The sequence below is a fragment of the Saccopteryx leptura genome, chromosome 6 (genome assembly GCF_036850995.1).
Source record: "Saccopteryx leptura isolate mSacLep1 chromosome 6, mSacLep1_pri_phased_curated, whole genome shotgun sequence".
Classification (NCBI taxonomy): Eukaryota; Metazoa; Chordata; class Mammalia; order Chiroptera; family Emballonuridae; genus Saccopteryx; species Saccopteryx leptura.
Window position 1 is genome coordinate 191192447 of NC_089508.1, and position 15188 is coordinate 191207634.

Below are 15188 nucleotides of genomic sequence, written 5' to 3' on the forward strand. Positions count from 1 at the left end.
TCCTGTGGACCCCCTGCACGATCCTGGGCAAGTCTCCAAACCGCCCTGCACCCCAGGAAACGAGCAGCTGCTCGGGGTGGCCTCTCAGACTGAAGCCCGTGATCCAGAGCCTCCCCAACTCCCCATCACTTCAAAAGGCTGCATGTGGGGGGGGGGGAGTCCCCAGCCTGGAGTACTGGTCTCTGGGAGTTTGGCCTCTTGGGTTCGCTAAGTGACAGCAGATTTCACTACCTGGCAGAAGAGAAGCCTTGGCCCTTGTGGTCTGAGCTTGGCCGCGCTTAGCCAGTCCCGAGGCGGTGCGGTTACTCTACTGTCCTCCCCCCTCTCTCCCTCTCCTTCCCTCCCCACAGCCCCTGCACCCACCTCCCTGTCACCTCCTCTCCACACTGTTAATGAGTCCCAAGGAGATGCCTCGTGCCAGGTATCGCCGTTCCTGTTGGCAGGCGAGAGGCTCTGAGAGCCCTGGCATGTGTGGCTCTGCTGAGTGTGGCCCTGACTCATGGTTTCCATAGCAATGGCACTCGCTGATCAGCCTTGGCTTGTTGCCAGGGCAGATGACAGCTGTGACAGCCAGTCAGACCGTGTCCAGCTGCCCTCGCCACCCGATGGGACGGGATGACAAGTGGGGGCAGCTCTCCTGCCCCCCTCTCTGTCCGCTGGGGTCCAGCCTGGAGCGCTGCGCCCAGGAGGGCCACCGTGCTTGCCTGGACAACCTCAGCAGGGACGTTAGGGTACAAGGAGGAGCCCGGGCTGGGGACCAGGACCTAGAAGCAAGCCAGACAGTGCCACTATGCACACCTGAGCAGGACCGTGTCCTCTCTGGGTCCCGTCTATGCCAGAAGAGCTGCAGGCCCTCCGGCAACCTTCCTGGGAGCAGACGCTTGTGTGGAATAGAGGGACCCCTCACTCACTGCTGTTCTGACACAGCTCAGTGTCCCCGTAGACCCTCAGCAGAGGGGCCACCCATGGGATCACGCTGAGGCCCCCAGCCTTGCAATATCTCTGCGCCCGGCTGCTCCCAGCAGTTCCCTAATCTTTGTTGCAAATACCCCAGCAGGGGCAGAGGCACAGCGGTGGCTGGAAGTGGGAGCCTCCTCGAAGAGCCTCTGGGACCCACGCCCGGCTTGGCGGGGACCCACGCCCGGCTAGGCGGGGACTCACACACATGCTTCTCCGAGCCGCTGCCTGCTGACATTTCACATAGGATTATTTTTTGCAGGCTTCAGCCCTGCAGGAAGCAGAGCATGAATCACTGCTGGCTCACTCACCACTGCTGTATGTAGCACAGATGTCCCCAAGCCAGCTGTCCTATCTTCCCGCTCGGTCCCCGGGCTGGCCGGGTTCAGGGGCCGGTTCTTCCAATCCCACTTAAAAGTTTTGCAAGTATTGTCATCAGATGGTGGCTGGTTGGTGGCACCTGTAGGCTCCACAGTGGGGCTTCTCTCTGCTCCACATACTGTTAAGCATCTGCCTCGGCACATCATCGTCCTGACCTCCCGCAGGTGGGTGCGTGGCCTTGGGCTTCCCTGGCTCGCCTCAAGGTCCCAGGTGACGCACCCAGACCAGGGGAGAGTTAACTCCCCGTGGGAACAACTCTGACCACAGGAGACAGAAGATGGGATGAAGCTGGTAGATACATTCTTCTCCTCTCCTCTTTTTTTTTTTTTTTTAACAGAGGCAGAGATAGACAGGGACAGACAGGAACAGAGAGAGATGAGAAGCATCAATCATCAGTTTCTCGTTGCGCGTTGCGACTTCTTAGTTGTTCATTGATTGCTTTCTCACATGTGCCTTGACCGCGGGCCTTCAGCAGACCAAGTAACCCCCTGCTGGAGCCAGTGACCTTGGGTCCAAGCTGGTGAGCTCTTTGCTCAAGCCAGATGAGCCTGCGCTCAAGCTGGCGACCTCAGGGTCTTGAACCTGGGTCCTTCCGCATCCCAGTCCAAGGCTCTATCCACTGCGCCACCACCTGGTCAGGCTCCTCTTCTCCTTTTGAGAGATTGTCCCTAGACAACCGCACAGCCCGTCAGGAAGCACCCTCCGCGGCCCGAGTGACCTGGGACCCCTCTCCGCAGCTGTAAAGCAGGGGCCAGCCCAGGAGCGTGCCATTCTACTCAGCTCTGTCCCCGGCCAGCCCAGGAGTGTGCCATTCTACTCAGCTCTGTCCCCGGCCAGCCCAGGAGTGTGCCATTCTACTCAGCTCTGTCCCCGGCCAGCCCAGGAGCGTGCCATTCTACTCAGGTCTGTCCCCGGCCAGCCCAGGAGCGTGCCATTCTACTCAGCTCTGTCCCCACCGTCCTCGCTCTCACCACTCTGGGGTCGCACCTTCCGGCGACGCACCAGCACCCGAGTCCTGTCTCAGGGTCGGTTTTCTGGAAAACGTGGACTAAGGCAGACTCGGCGCCCGGTTTACACCATCCTCCATGTCCCTAGAGAGAGTGGACGTTCCCCCCTGAGGCAGGACAGCGGACAGCAACCTGAGCGTGGATGCTGAAATTTTGTATTCAAATCCCAACTCTTCCCTTAGTGAGGAGTGAACTTCAGTTTCCTCATCTGTAAAATGTAGATATATTAGTGAGCGTGCCGGGGCTGCAACAGCCCGTTACCACAAGCTTAGCGGCTTAAAGTCCTATTCATCCCTGCATTCCGTCGCTGAATGACCATGCCATCGTCTGTTCCAGGTTGGTGCTGCCCAGCCTGCTGCCCGGTAGGACTCAGGCACTGGACCTGGGGGTCGGGGATGCAAACCTGAGCGGTGGACCCTGACCAGCACTTGCAGTTTCTCTGGGCAACCTTGCCTGTCCGGCTTCCCTCCCTGAGCCCCTGATACGGCCCCCAGCAGCCCAGCCCACCTGCTGGAGCCCTCAGAGGTCCCCAGCCAGGCTGAAGCCCCCCTCCCCTCCCCTCCCCGGAGTCAGTCAGCATCTAGTTTCAGAGATGAGCCCTGGTCTGTTTGCATAGTGTGGGGACTGAAAATGAACATCTCCCCTCAAATTGTAACAGCAGCAGCAGCAACCTAATTCAAACAGAGCCTGGGCCCCCTGAGAACTTGCAGTGCACCCTGAGAGGTTTGGAAAGTGGGCAGAGACTTGTGGGCATACCTGAGCAGCCCCGGGGGAGGACAGACCCCCAGTACAGGGACACGGGGAGCAGGGCGTATAGGGGCAGCGGAGGGAATACACCCCCCGCTCTCCCTGGGAGAGGATGTGCCCGGTGGGAGCTGGCACCCTCGCTGGCCATGTGCTGACCCGCTGACCAGCGCAGCTCTGAGACGTTAAATGCTGGTGGTTGTGTTCCATTGTAGGCTGCCTCTGTGGCAGGGGCCTCTCCCGGGCTTTCACACCAGCAGGGTCTGCTGAGCCCAATGGGTGAGAGTCTGCCCAGAGGGGCCCTGGCACAATCCCTGGGGGCTCCCTGGCTTCTGTCATCTACCATGCCCCAGTGCATTACCTCAATTTGGACCTCAAGAAATACCTGATGTGGGGAAATTGATGCGGGTTCAAATCCTGGCCATGCCTCTTCCCTGCCTTGCGACCCTGACCCAGCCCCTGGACTTCAGTTTTCTCATCCAGAAAGTGGGGGCAATAGCAACTCCCCGGAAGATGCCTTGAGGGCTTAGAAATCATATGCAGAGCATCAGCACCTGGACCGCATCCCATCCCAGCCGAGAGAGCATGGCTAGTGTTGTCATGGTGATGAAGATGCTACAGAGGATGGCGATGGCTCCCCTCCCCCACCTCCTGCCTGGCCTTGTCTAGCGGGATCCCAAGACCTGCCTCCTCCAGATGATCCGTTTTCAGAAAGCCTTTCCTGGCGCCGGACGCATCGTCCTTGGGCCTCATCTGTGAAGTCAGTGCCGGGGGCTGCCCCGGGCTCAGCAGCACGGAGGTGGTATACCCCAGTCAGTTACCATGAAAAAGAACCCTTAAGCAAAATCAGGATCAGGGCCCTTCACAAAGCCCCCCCCCCCCACACACACACACTCCCCATTGCAGACCCTGGTTGGGGGAGGGGGAGGTGCTTTAATTTGACGCACTGTCTAGGACACCTGGAAACACTGGCCCGGGGACAGCCCGGGTGTCTCCTACACCCCTCCAGCTCGGAGGTGCTACGCCTTTGGGACACGGGCGTTCTCCAAACAGAACTGCAAACAGTCTGCATGACTGTCCACCCTCATTTTACAGAGAAGGAAGGTGAGGCTTGGGGATGGGGAGGAACGGGCTTAAGGTCACTCTGAGCCACAGCTTAAAACGGCTCCATGGACACAGAGCTGCCCTGGCCATTCCTATAGACACTTCTGGTCCTCAGAGCCTTCCACTCAGACCCAGTGTCCCCGGCCCTGCCCACCTCTGTCCCCAGGTGTGCAGGGACAGGTTTGTATTGCTTACGCCCTCCACACAGCGGACCTCTGGCCTGGCCTCTGACACAGCTGAAAACGACAGGCCCCAGCAGTGTGGCCTTGTTGTGTGGCCTTGGCCCAGACGCCTTCTTAGGTGGCTTACTGAGACAAAGAGGGTGTCCTACCGGAGCCCGGGGTGGCTGCCTCGGCCCCAAGATCCCCGGGACAGCGGTGTGCCTTTGCCCAGGCACAGAGAAGGTGTCCACTGAGCCGCTCTGCCCAGCCCAGGTTGGAGCAAAGCCTCCCAACCACTTCTGAGTGGCCTTAGTTTCACTTACTCCTTTTTACTGAACAAACATCAAATTGACCATCTTAACCATTTCGGTGGCGTTTCAGTGACACTAAGTACATACACCCTTTTGTGTAACCATCCTCACCACGCATCTCCAAAACTTTCTCTTCTTCTCTAACTGAAACTCTGCCCCCATTAAACATTAACTCTCCACCCCCACCCCCCACCCACCCCTGCCCCTGGGACTGCCATTCTATTTTCTGTCTCTGTGAACCTTTCTCCCCTGGGGGCCTCACCTAAGTGGAATCCTACAGCAAGTGTCTTTCTGTGACCAGCTTATTTTACTCAGCATAATGTGCCCAAGGTTCATCTAAACTGCTCACAAAAATTAGGGGATATTTTATAGCTTCATATTCATTTTTGAAACGCCCCCTAATTTCTGTGAGCAGGATGTATTTGTGGCATGGGACAGAATTTCCTACCCTTTTAGAGCTGAATGACATCCATAGTATGTGGCTCAACCACATTTTGTCTGTCCATTCATTCGGCGGTGGACACGTGGTCTTCTTCCACCTGTTGGCTCTTGGGAATAAAGCTGAAATGGACGCGCATGTGCAAATACCTGTCTGAGACCCTGCTTTGAGTTATTCTGGGGATAATCCAGAATTGGGATTACTGGATCATAGGGTAGTTCTATTTTTTATGTTCTTAAGAATTCGTCCCCTTCTGATACGCATCGCCACTTAAGAAGCCGCAGGAGAGCCAGGTGCACGCAGGGGAAAGGCTGGCAGTTCCTCCAAAAGGCGTCAGCAGCGTGGGCGTGGGCGTGGGCGTGGCCGGGTGGGGTGGGGGTGGAGGGGGGCGAGGCCCTCCTGCCTCCTCACTTCCTCCAGGCCTCGCCAGAGGAAGCTGACACTTTGATCTCCCCAGCTTTCCAAGGGAAAGAAGAAAAAGAGCTTTGATGGGAAGGCAACATGACGCAAAGACTCCTCTGGAGAAATCTCAGGATTTGGGGCGGGAGAGGGGTTGGCGGGGGGTTGCCTTTGCTCCATTCTGTACAATTCAGATCCTGACGCTTTACCCTCAAATGCTGGTTTGCAGCTACTGCGATCTGCCAGGCAGGATAGAGGTGGAAAAAATAATTGCATTGTTCCACAGGGGGGCTTAGTCAGGGCAAGAGCCCAGTTCTGTGCGCAGCGGAACAAATGCTGATGATGGCACCACGGTCCCTGATGCGTGGGCAGAACCGCAGTCCCTGACGCGCGGGCAGCACCCCTGTGAAATGCTCCGCAAACTATCTGGACGCAAAGTGACAGTGATGGCCATGGGACAGGGCTGGTCACCATGCTGCCCGAGAGAAGGAACTGCCCCTCAGCCCGAGGCCTTGCTGAGGAGACTCGAGAATCCGTGTGATGGATGATCCGGGTCAGCGGCTGCCCGGTGGACCCTGGGAGGAGAGAGGGAGGGTCCGGTCCCTGTGGCCCCCCAGGGTGGCAGGCAGATGTGGAAAGGAGAGAGGTGATTCTAGATTGTCAAAGAAATGGCAGATGCCAGTACGGTCCACAGCTGCCTGGGGCTCAGAATCCCAGGTCCATGATGGGTCCCAGGGGTCTGCAAACCCCGAGACTGCCTGCAACAGCATGTGTGCTTGAGAAAGTGTTTGTGTGTGTATAGCCGTGGGCGCCTCTAGGAGGAGGGGGTGCATAGCTCTCCTCCGGCTGAGAGCGGGTGTGTCACCCACCCTGCCCTACCCTAAAAAGCTCAGAATCGCTGCCTGAACCTTCCACAGCCCTTCACGCTGGGACCTCACCTTCAGGGTCTCCAGGTGGGTGACCTCTCTGCTCCCTCCCGCCCCTAAAACTCCGTCCTCCACGGCCAACACGGGGATCCTGGGAACAGTCACAGATCTCGTCACATCCCGCTCCTGCCCAGGACTCTCCCGAGCTTCCCCTTCCTCCACGGGCAGCAAGACCCCTGGTCATCCCCTTCCTGTCTCCCCCACCCTTCGCCCTGCACGCTCCTCTCTAGCCACCAACAAACCCCCTGGGTGCCCCTTCTTGGGGAACCGACTGTCCAGGGTAGCTGGCACTGAGGCGCATCCTAGGGACAGGCCCAGGCACACCTGGACAGCTGGTCACCCTAGGTCTGACCTCTTCCCACTTTGCCAGTCCTGACCGCTCCTCCTCATTACCAACTACCTCCCGCCCACTGGGTCAGAGACCCCGCCCCTATGCTTCCATAGGTCCCCAAACGGCCTGTCCTAAGGCCCACCCCGATGTACTGAAATTGCTTACTTCAGGGGTCGGGAATCTATGGCTTGCGAGCCAGATGTGGCTCTTTTGATGGCTGCATCTAGCTCACAGACAAATCTTTAATAAAAAATAATAATAACGTTAAAAATATAAAACATTCTCGGCCTGACCTGTGGTGGCGCAGTAGATAAAGCATCGACCTGGAAATGCTGAGGTCACCGGTTCAAAACCCTGGGCTTGCCTGGTGAAGGCACGTATGGGAGTTGATGCTTCCAGCTCCTCCCCCCTGTCTCTCTCTGTCTCTCTCTCTCTCCCTCTCTCTCTCCTCTCTAAAATGAATAAATAAAAATTTTAAAAATATATATAAAACATTCTCATATATTACAATCCATTCATTTCCTACCGCTCATGTTCATGGTTGCGGGTGGCTGGAACCAATCACAGCTGTCCTCCGGGACAACACCAAATTTTTATTGGATAATGCGTAAGGTACACGGGTCGTTGTATGGCTCTCACGGAATTACATTTTAAAATATGTGGCGTTCATGGCTCTCTCAGCCAAAAAGGTTCCCGACCCCTGGCTTACTTCATCATCTCTCTTACTGCTGCTCTACTCACTGCAGCGTCCCCGCCCCAAACACACGACCTAGGTTAGCCCAATAACGTGTGTGGTCGGGACCAGAGGGAGGATGACCTCGCATTCCACACGAAGCAACCCTGATGCGCAGTGAGGTTCCACTGCCCGCCGCCCCCGCCCCGCCTGGAGGCCTACCTCACTCACAAGGGGCAGCTCAGTGGTTCTGGCACTTGGCTAGCATTCAGGAAGGTTTGATTGCCAGCAGAAAAAAATAAAAATTCTGATGGAGTAATGCCTCCCCCCATATTAGGAGGTAAGACTTTCTCCTTACCAGGAAGGTTCCCACAGGAAGTGGGGGTATGGCAGGGCTCACTGACAGCTGCGGGTTTTAAATTTCAGGGAGGGGGCCGCAGAACAGCATCCTGGCCAGGTGAGGGCATCGTGACTGACTGACGCTGGCCCTGTATTCATTTTCCAGGGCAGCCACTAAAAATACTACAAACTGAGCGGCTTCGATACCAGAGCTGTACTGTCTCACAGTCACAGAGGCTAGAAGTCCTAGGTCACGGTGCCAGCCGGGCCAGAGGGCAGGGTCATTCCGGGCCCTTCTCCCTCCTACAGGTGGTCTCTGGGCATGTGGCAGCCTCACTCCAGCCCTCACATGGCCTCGTGTGTGTGTGTGTGCGTGCATGTATGTGCGTGCATGTATGTGCGTGCGTGTGCCCCAGAAGTTCCCCCTTTTATAGGCGCACCACTTGTACTGCATCAGGGGCCCAGACTACTCGGTCAGGCTCATTTGAACTGAAGCCATCTGCAAGGCCCCTACTTCCAAGTAAGGTCACACGTCGAAGTACTGGGGTTAGGAGTTCAACATAGGACTTTGGGGGGGCCCAACCCCTAACATCCACAGAGACAGAATCCAAGGGGCAAGGCGGCCCTTCGAAACCATTGGCGGTGTCATCCCCAGACAGAGGGAGACGCAGCGCTGGGCAGTCACCCCCAGACAGAGGGAGACGCAGCGCTGGGCAGTTCAACCACAGTTGCCTGGTGGCTTCGAGGGGGACTCACTAGGTGATTAGGTGGCCGGGGCGGGGGAGGGGGGGCGTGGCCCGCGTGTAAATTAACAATAACGACCTGCTTCTCCCGCGTTAACCTTGCTCCGCTGTAAGGAGGCAGGCTCTCGCTGAGCCTACCCGCTGAACACCTACAGCTGCTCTGTTCAAAGAAGACACAGCACCTCTGCCTTCTGGAGGCTTCCATTCTAGTGATAACACCCCCGGGACACCCGTCAACCCCTTCCAGAGGGAAGCGGGCCTCTCCCCTCCCCTGGCTCCTTCCCGCTGTGGTTTCAGGGCTCAGTGACATGATCCCCACAACATTTCTCCTGGGGGCGGGGGGGGGGGGGACACGATGACAGCTGTCACTTGAGGTGTCAGCTCCCACCCCCACCCCGTCCATCTGTTTTCCTCTCCCCGCGTCTTTCTTTGTCTCAGGAACCCAAACAGGAGGTGAGCTTATCAGACAGCATTTGCTCGAGGACCTTATTCATTTTGTGCAGTAATTAAATAGAAGCTGTTTAGAAATATGATTATAGATTAGCCCATCAAAGCAAATTAAATCCTTGAAGAGTAATGGCCTAATTAGCTTCTAGATTCTGCCATTCAAAAAAAAAAAAAAATCCAAATGCCCTGTTGTTCCCGAACCAGGAACTATCGGGGTCCAGCTTGTGAAGGGCGACAAAGGGGGACACAACGGTCTGGTGATTGCAGGCTCTGAGCGCGGAGGGGCCGCGGGTGTAGACCCCTTTATCAAGATTAACCTGGCTTGGCTAGACTCCGGTTCCTCAGATACTTACCTCCTTCCCAGGGTCTTCTTTTTACTGGACATTTGTGTATGAACGATCCACTTTGGGCTTCTTGGCTCCAGAGTTTGGCCAGGCTCCACGCCCACGCACGCCCACTCACACCCACGCACGCCCACGCACGCCCTTCCTGTCCCAGCCCCAGAACCAGCCCCTTTGCCTTCTTCAAGCTGTGACCCCAAACATCCGTCCCGTTTCCTCAAGACCAAGCCCGTCTCTGCGCCAGCCTCCTCGATCCAGACCCCGCCCCCGACCTCAACCCCGACCCTGCTCACGTTCCCAGTTCTCCCGCTCACCTGGGGAGATAAGGTGGATGAGGTTCTGGAAAGTTCTGGAACGCACAGGGATGTCTCAGGTCTTGTCCCCTGTCTGAGCCCCAACTCTGTGTGATGGGTGCCCCTGGGCCCTGGGCTCCGCAGAGGGTGGGTTCACCCTCTTAGTGACAGCACCCAGATTCTCCTGCAGGGAATGGAACCACCCTCCACTCTAGACCCAGCCCCCACGCCCAAGAGTGGGCACGTGATCCAGGCCTGGCCAATCAGAACACTTGATTACCCTGGCCTAGGTGAATGACGACTCAAGCCAGGCCAATCGCAAACATAGTGCGGCCACCTGGGCTTCTCTCTGCAGAGCTGCTGAGCGGAAGCCGCCCTCTTGCTGCTGGAGAGGCGAGCCTCTCTGAGCACTTCCAGCCCTGGGGAGAGTGGAGCCCCCCCCCCCCCCCAGGGGCCGACTCGAGTCCCAGACCTGCCTGAGCTGGGAGTGAGGCCTCCCTGGACTTTTCAATTACTGCACAAGCCTTTCCGTGTTTACTCTGGTGGTTTGAGTTGGAAAGCTGGTAATTGCAATGGAAAATGCCCTGATTCTGCAAACTTCTCCCTTCTCAGCGCCCCCAACCCAGGAGGCCTAGTTATCAGCCCATCAATGGCCAGAGCCCCCTGGCTCCAGTTTTCACTCCCAGGAGAGTGACCATTGGTCCCACCATTACAGGTCCCCTCAAATGCAGATAGGACTTCCTTTGTCCCCACTGAGAAGTGGATACTAAGACTGTGTTAGACTTTTATTGGGAGACACGCCTGTGAGATAAATAGGGAGGGAGTCAGGAAAGGCGGGGGGCCACAAGCAAGGCGGACCCCCAGGGAAGGCGAGAGGGTGGAAGAGGAGGTTGGGTGGTGTCCTGGATGCCATGAAGTCCAAGGGAGGCTCAGCAAGGCTGTTGGGGGGCTGGGAGCCCCACCTCCCACCTGGTCAGGTGGGGGAGCCAGGCTCAGAATCAGCAGGTAGGGTGGCCTAGGCGTCCAGTGTGTCTTGCTCTGACACAGCTGGAAGTCTAGGGGTGGCAGCTGGCAGGGCAGGGCCCTCCAGGCATCCTGCATGGCTCACTGCTCCCTGGAGGGCTCACCGGGCCAGGTGGGGCCAGGAAATGGCTGTCCTTGGAAACATCTGGAGTGGCCAGCTGAGGCAGGAAGGCCCTGGCGACTGTGGGAGCAGGACCGGCAAGGCCCAGCTTCCTTCGTCCTGACGCGGGACCAGCACGGGATCGTCCTGAGGTGATCATACTGGACACACCGCTGGGATCCTAGTATGTGTGGGTGTGTGTGAGTGCAATCGCCTGTAGGCTCACCCCAATCCAACCAGGGGGCCAGCTGTACTGACCCCATCATACAGCTAGGGAAGCTGACCACAGAGAGGTCAAGCAACCTTCCCCAGGTCACACAGCTAGCAGGCGTGGAGCCAAGAATGGGCCCTCTGCTCCTATCTTCATTGTACTGCCAGGGGTGCTAGTCCTGGGGCTGCCCCCCATGACTGCCTGCCTGTTCCTGGAGACCTTCTTATCCCTCCCTGGGCCTCAGTTAACTCACCGGAAGTGAGGGCGTTGGACTTGAACAGGTTCTTAAGCAAGGGGGTACCTCAGAACCACCAGAACTGAAGAACCCCCCTGGACCTCCCTCTGTGAGCAGGACCAGGGTCGTGCACTTTGTAAAAGTCTCCCGGGTGACACTCCCAGGCTGAGTCTTGAGAACCTCCAACCAGGAGAACCCCGTGGTCCTCCCATGACAGCAGAGTCCTCCCCGTGCTACAGCTGGAGCAGAGAAGCTTTGATTTGTTCGTGTTCATTATCGGTGCGCTCTGCAGAGCTGTGGGGAGGATGGGCTGGCAGACCGGGTTGCAAATGAAAACCAAACACATTCTAAATTATGAAAAGCGTGCGTGCAGGCACACACACACACACACACACACACACACAGACACCCCTGGAAACCGGGCTCTTTCATTCACATCCAGAGACCTGGATGCCGTATCCTTGGCAACACAGTTTGTGAGCACCAGCCCAGAGTCTGGCCTTATGCTGGGCTCTTTTGCTCAGTGACAGACAGGTCTCCTGGGCCCTGTCCCTCGGGAGTGGTGGGGAAGGCTCCAAGGCCCAAAGGGAAGGCAGATTTGAATCACAAAGAAGTATGAGGGCGAAGGGACAGGGGAACTGATCAGGACACGGGGAAAGAAGAGCACTCAGAGGTGGCAAGGCAACCCAGGTGGACCTCTCGGTGGTGGTGGCTCATCCTCCAAGGAGGTCAAGGTCCTACTCACTGCTTCCAATCTGGCAGGACACCCCGCCCCCTTATTGTATGGGTGGACGGAGCATGTCCAGGGTACACAGGCCGTGAAACAACGGTGAGTAGGGTTACAGACACAGAAGGGGGGGAGGGGAGAAAGTTTGGAGCAAAATAATGGCCGCTCCGGGTGCTGGTTCTCGAGTACTGCCGGGGAAGGCAGTCACCTGGTCTCTGCTCGGCCACACGCACATGGGCCGTGGCCGGGGACACTCTCACACCAGGAGACAGGAAGCACACGCAGCCCGCGCTGGGCTTATCCCCTTGTGCCGGGATACCTTCCTGTTTCCGACCCAGTGTGTGCTCCTTGGTTCTGCTTAAGCATGTGGGTCAATGGTCCCCTGGTGTGCCGCAGCTTTCAGACCCCATGGGGGAGGGATGTCGGGGTCCCTCCGCTGCATCAGGAAGTGGGGTGTGGGCAGCCACACTGCCTGCATTGGTTTTTTTTAAAAAAATTTTTTTTTTAAATTTATTCATTTTAGAAAGGAGGGGGGGGAGAGAGAGGAGAGAGAGAAGGGGGGAAGGAGCTGGAAGCATCAACTCCCATATGTGCCTTGACCAGGCAAGCCCAGGGTTTTGAACCGGCGACCTCAGCATTTCCAGGCCGACGCTTTATCCACTGCGCCACCACAGGTCAGGCTGCCTGCATTGGTTTTGGAGTGGACCAGCTTTCCTCTGGCCAAAGACAGCGTGCGGCCTCCTGGGCAGAGCTTGCGTGGTCCTGAGGGGCGACACAAAGCCAGGAGAGGGGGCCGCGGAGGGGGCGTTTCATCCACCAGGCGTCGGGGGCACAGGGTCCTTGGGGCCGTTGGCTTTTCAAGGGCAGAGAAAACAATTTGAAACCTGGAAAAAGTCACGTTTGGCTGTGAGATATGAAAAAATATTACAAAATCACAATCAATACAAGTTTAATTAAATATCTACAGAATGTCACGTTATGACTGCTCGTCAGCGGGGACGCGGTTTGACTTCTACCTCGTTGGCTGTGAATAGTATTTGACGAGGGACCCGGGGGCGCCTGGAGGTGCTGGGCGAGGCGGGAGGGGCTCGGTATCAGTGTCCTGGGCTGCCCTGACCAATGACCACCAGTCGGGTGGCTTAAAATGACAGAAACGTATTCTCTCACAGTTGTGGGGGCCAGAAGTCCAAAACCAAGGTGTCCGCGGGGCGGCACTCCCTCCAGAGCCTCCAGGGGAGGATGCGTCCTGCCTCTTCCAGCCTCTGGTGGTGGCCGGCCAGCCTCGGTGTTCCTGGGGGCGGCCTCTCTCCGACCCCCGCCTCCACGTGTTCGCCTTCTCTGAGTGTATCTCCCGGGTCCTCTCCTCTTCTTGTAAGGACCCCTGTCACTGGATTGAGGGCCCACCCTAACCTAGTGTGAACTCAAGTGGATGACAGCGGCAAAGACCCTATTTCCGAATAAGGAAATAACCAGTTGGAGGTGCTGGGTGGACGTGAATTTGGGGGAATTTTACTTATTCAGCAGACTATACAGCCACTAAGGTCAGAGTGTCTGGGGACAGGAAGGCCTGCAGTGGTCTTAAGGGGAAGGGAAGGGGCAGTCCATTGAAAGTCCGAGATAGGGAGTTGAGATGGCCCTGTCCAGGAGCCAGCTCCTGCCTGGCGGACCATGGCGCTGCTGGCTGCCCGGAGGGGAGGGGAGGGGAGGGGAAGGCGGGGAGAAGAACAAAGCAGGGAGGTGACCTGAGCAGTTGTGCAGGAAGGGACGGTGGGGACAGAGAAACGGCATAGGTGAGAGTCACAGAGTACTGATTCCAACAGCGATAGTATTAGTCAACATTTTTTTTTTTTTTTTTTTTTTTGTATTTTTCTGAAGCTGGAAACGGGAAGAGACAGTCAGACTCCCGCATGCACCCGACCGGGATCCACCCGGCACGCCCACCAGGGGGCGACGCTCTGCCCACCAGGGGGCGATGCTCTGCCCCTCTGGGGCGTCGCTCTGTTGCGAGCAGAGCCACTCTAGCGCCTGAGGCAGAGGCCAAGGAGCCATCCCCAGCGCCCGGGCCATCTTTGCTCCAATGGAGCCTCGGCTGCGGGAGGAGAAGAGAGAGACAGAGAGGAAGAAGAGGGAGGGGGTGGAGAAGCAGACGGGCACTTCTCCTGTGTGCCCTGGCCGGGAATCGAACCCGGGACCCCTTGCACAACAGGCCGACGCTCTACCACTGAGCCAACCGGCCAGGGCCTGGTCAACATTTTTTGAGTATTCAGTGTGGACCGGGCGCAGCTCTAAGCTGTTAGGAGTCACCGGGTTCTCCGCCTGCCACAGGAAGCCAGTCCTGCTGTTCCCACGCCCATTTTGTAGACAAGGACACGGAGGCTCAGAGTCAGGAATGTGCTCAAGGGCACACAGGAAGTGGGAGAGTTGGGATTTGAACCCAGAACCCCGGCGGTCTGTTCCCATCCTCACAACCCAAAGCCGCCTTCGTACGGAGGATGTGGAGGGAGCAGGTTGGATAGGGGTGCAGGAGAGGGGGAGACCAGCCCTCCCTGAGATGGGGACCGCCATGGAAGTTGTGAGTTTCGGGTGCATTGAGGAGGTTAGTGAGAGACTAGGTCCATGTTGGACATGTTGCAGAGAGGGGGCCTGTGGGATGGACCTTGGGACGCCATGGCCGCAGCGTGGGCGGTGGCGGGGCCCTGGGGAGACTGGAAGTAGGATTTGGACCGTTTGCAGGGAGCCTGTAGAATCTGAGTAGAACAGAACAACAGCCCGCCTGCCCCTCCGCCCACACACCACGCTCTCCCGTGAGCAGCCAGGCCCTCCCTCCTCCCTCTCTCTGCTTTGTTAACATCCCCTTGACGACGTGCTTCCCTCTGCGTGCGTGGACACAGCAGCAAACGGTGCCTATTTCAGGACGTGCTTAATCCTCACGTCGTTTCTTCTCCCACAGGTTCTATTCGCATCGGTTGTTTGGCACAAGGTTTTGAATTGTTGGTTCAAATTCAAAAATTGTTGGTTCCGTGCTAAATTCATTTCCCAGAAATGTCACGCATCGCCAAAGCCAAGAGCGGGACATGTTGTCCACGGCGTCTCTCTCCACGCCCGGAAGCGTCGCTCCCTGGGGCGGCGTGTGGAACCTCTCTATCAGGAACCGAGCGGGAGGGCTGCGGCCCCGCCTACCACGCACCCCACGGCCGCCTGTTTCATCGTCCCCCTTGAAACGACTGCTTACTGTCCGATAGAGGGAAGAGGAAGGTGGCCGAGGCCCTCAAACTCCGGATGAATTGTGGAGTCAA

At 57.4% G+C, this 15188-nt stretch overlaps 1 non-coding gene across 1 annotated transcript; it reads right to left on the reverse strand.

The window, feature by feature from the left end:
• Positions 1-14056: 14056 nt before the first annotated feature.
• Positions 14057-14133, reverse strand: TRNAN-GUU (transfer RNA asparagine (anticodon GUU)). Its single transcript has one exon. It is a non-coding gene; the product is annotated as a tRNA-Asn (tRNA).
• Between the last annotated feature and the right edge of the window lie 1055 nt (positions 14134-15188).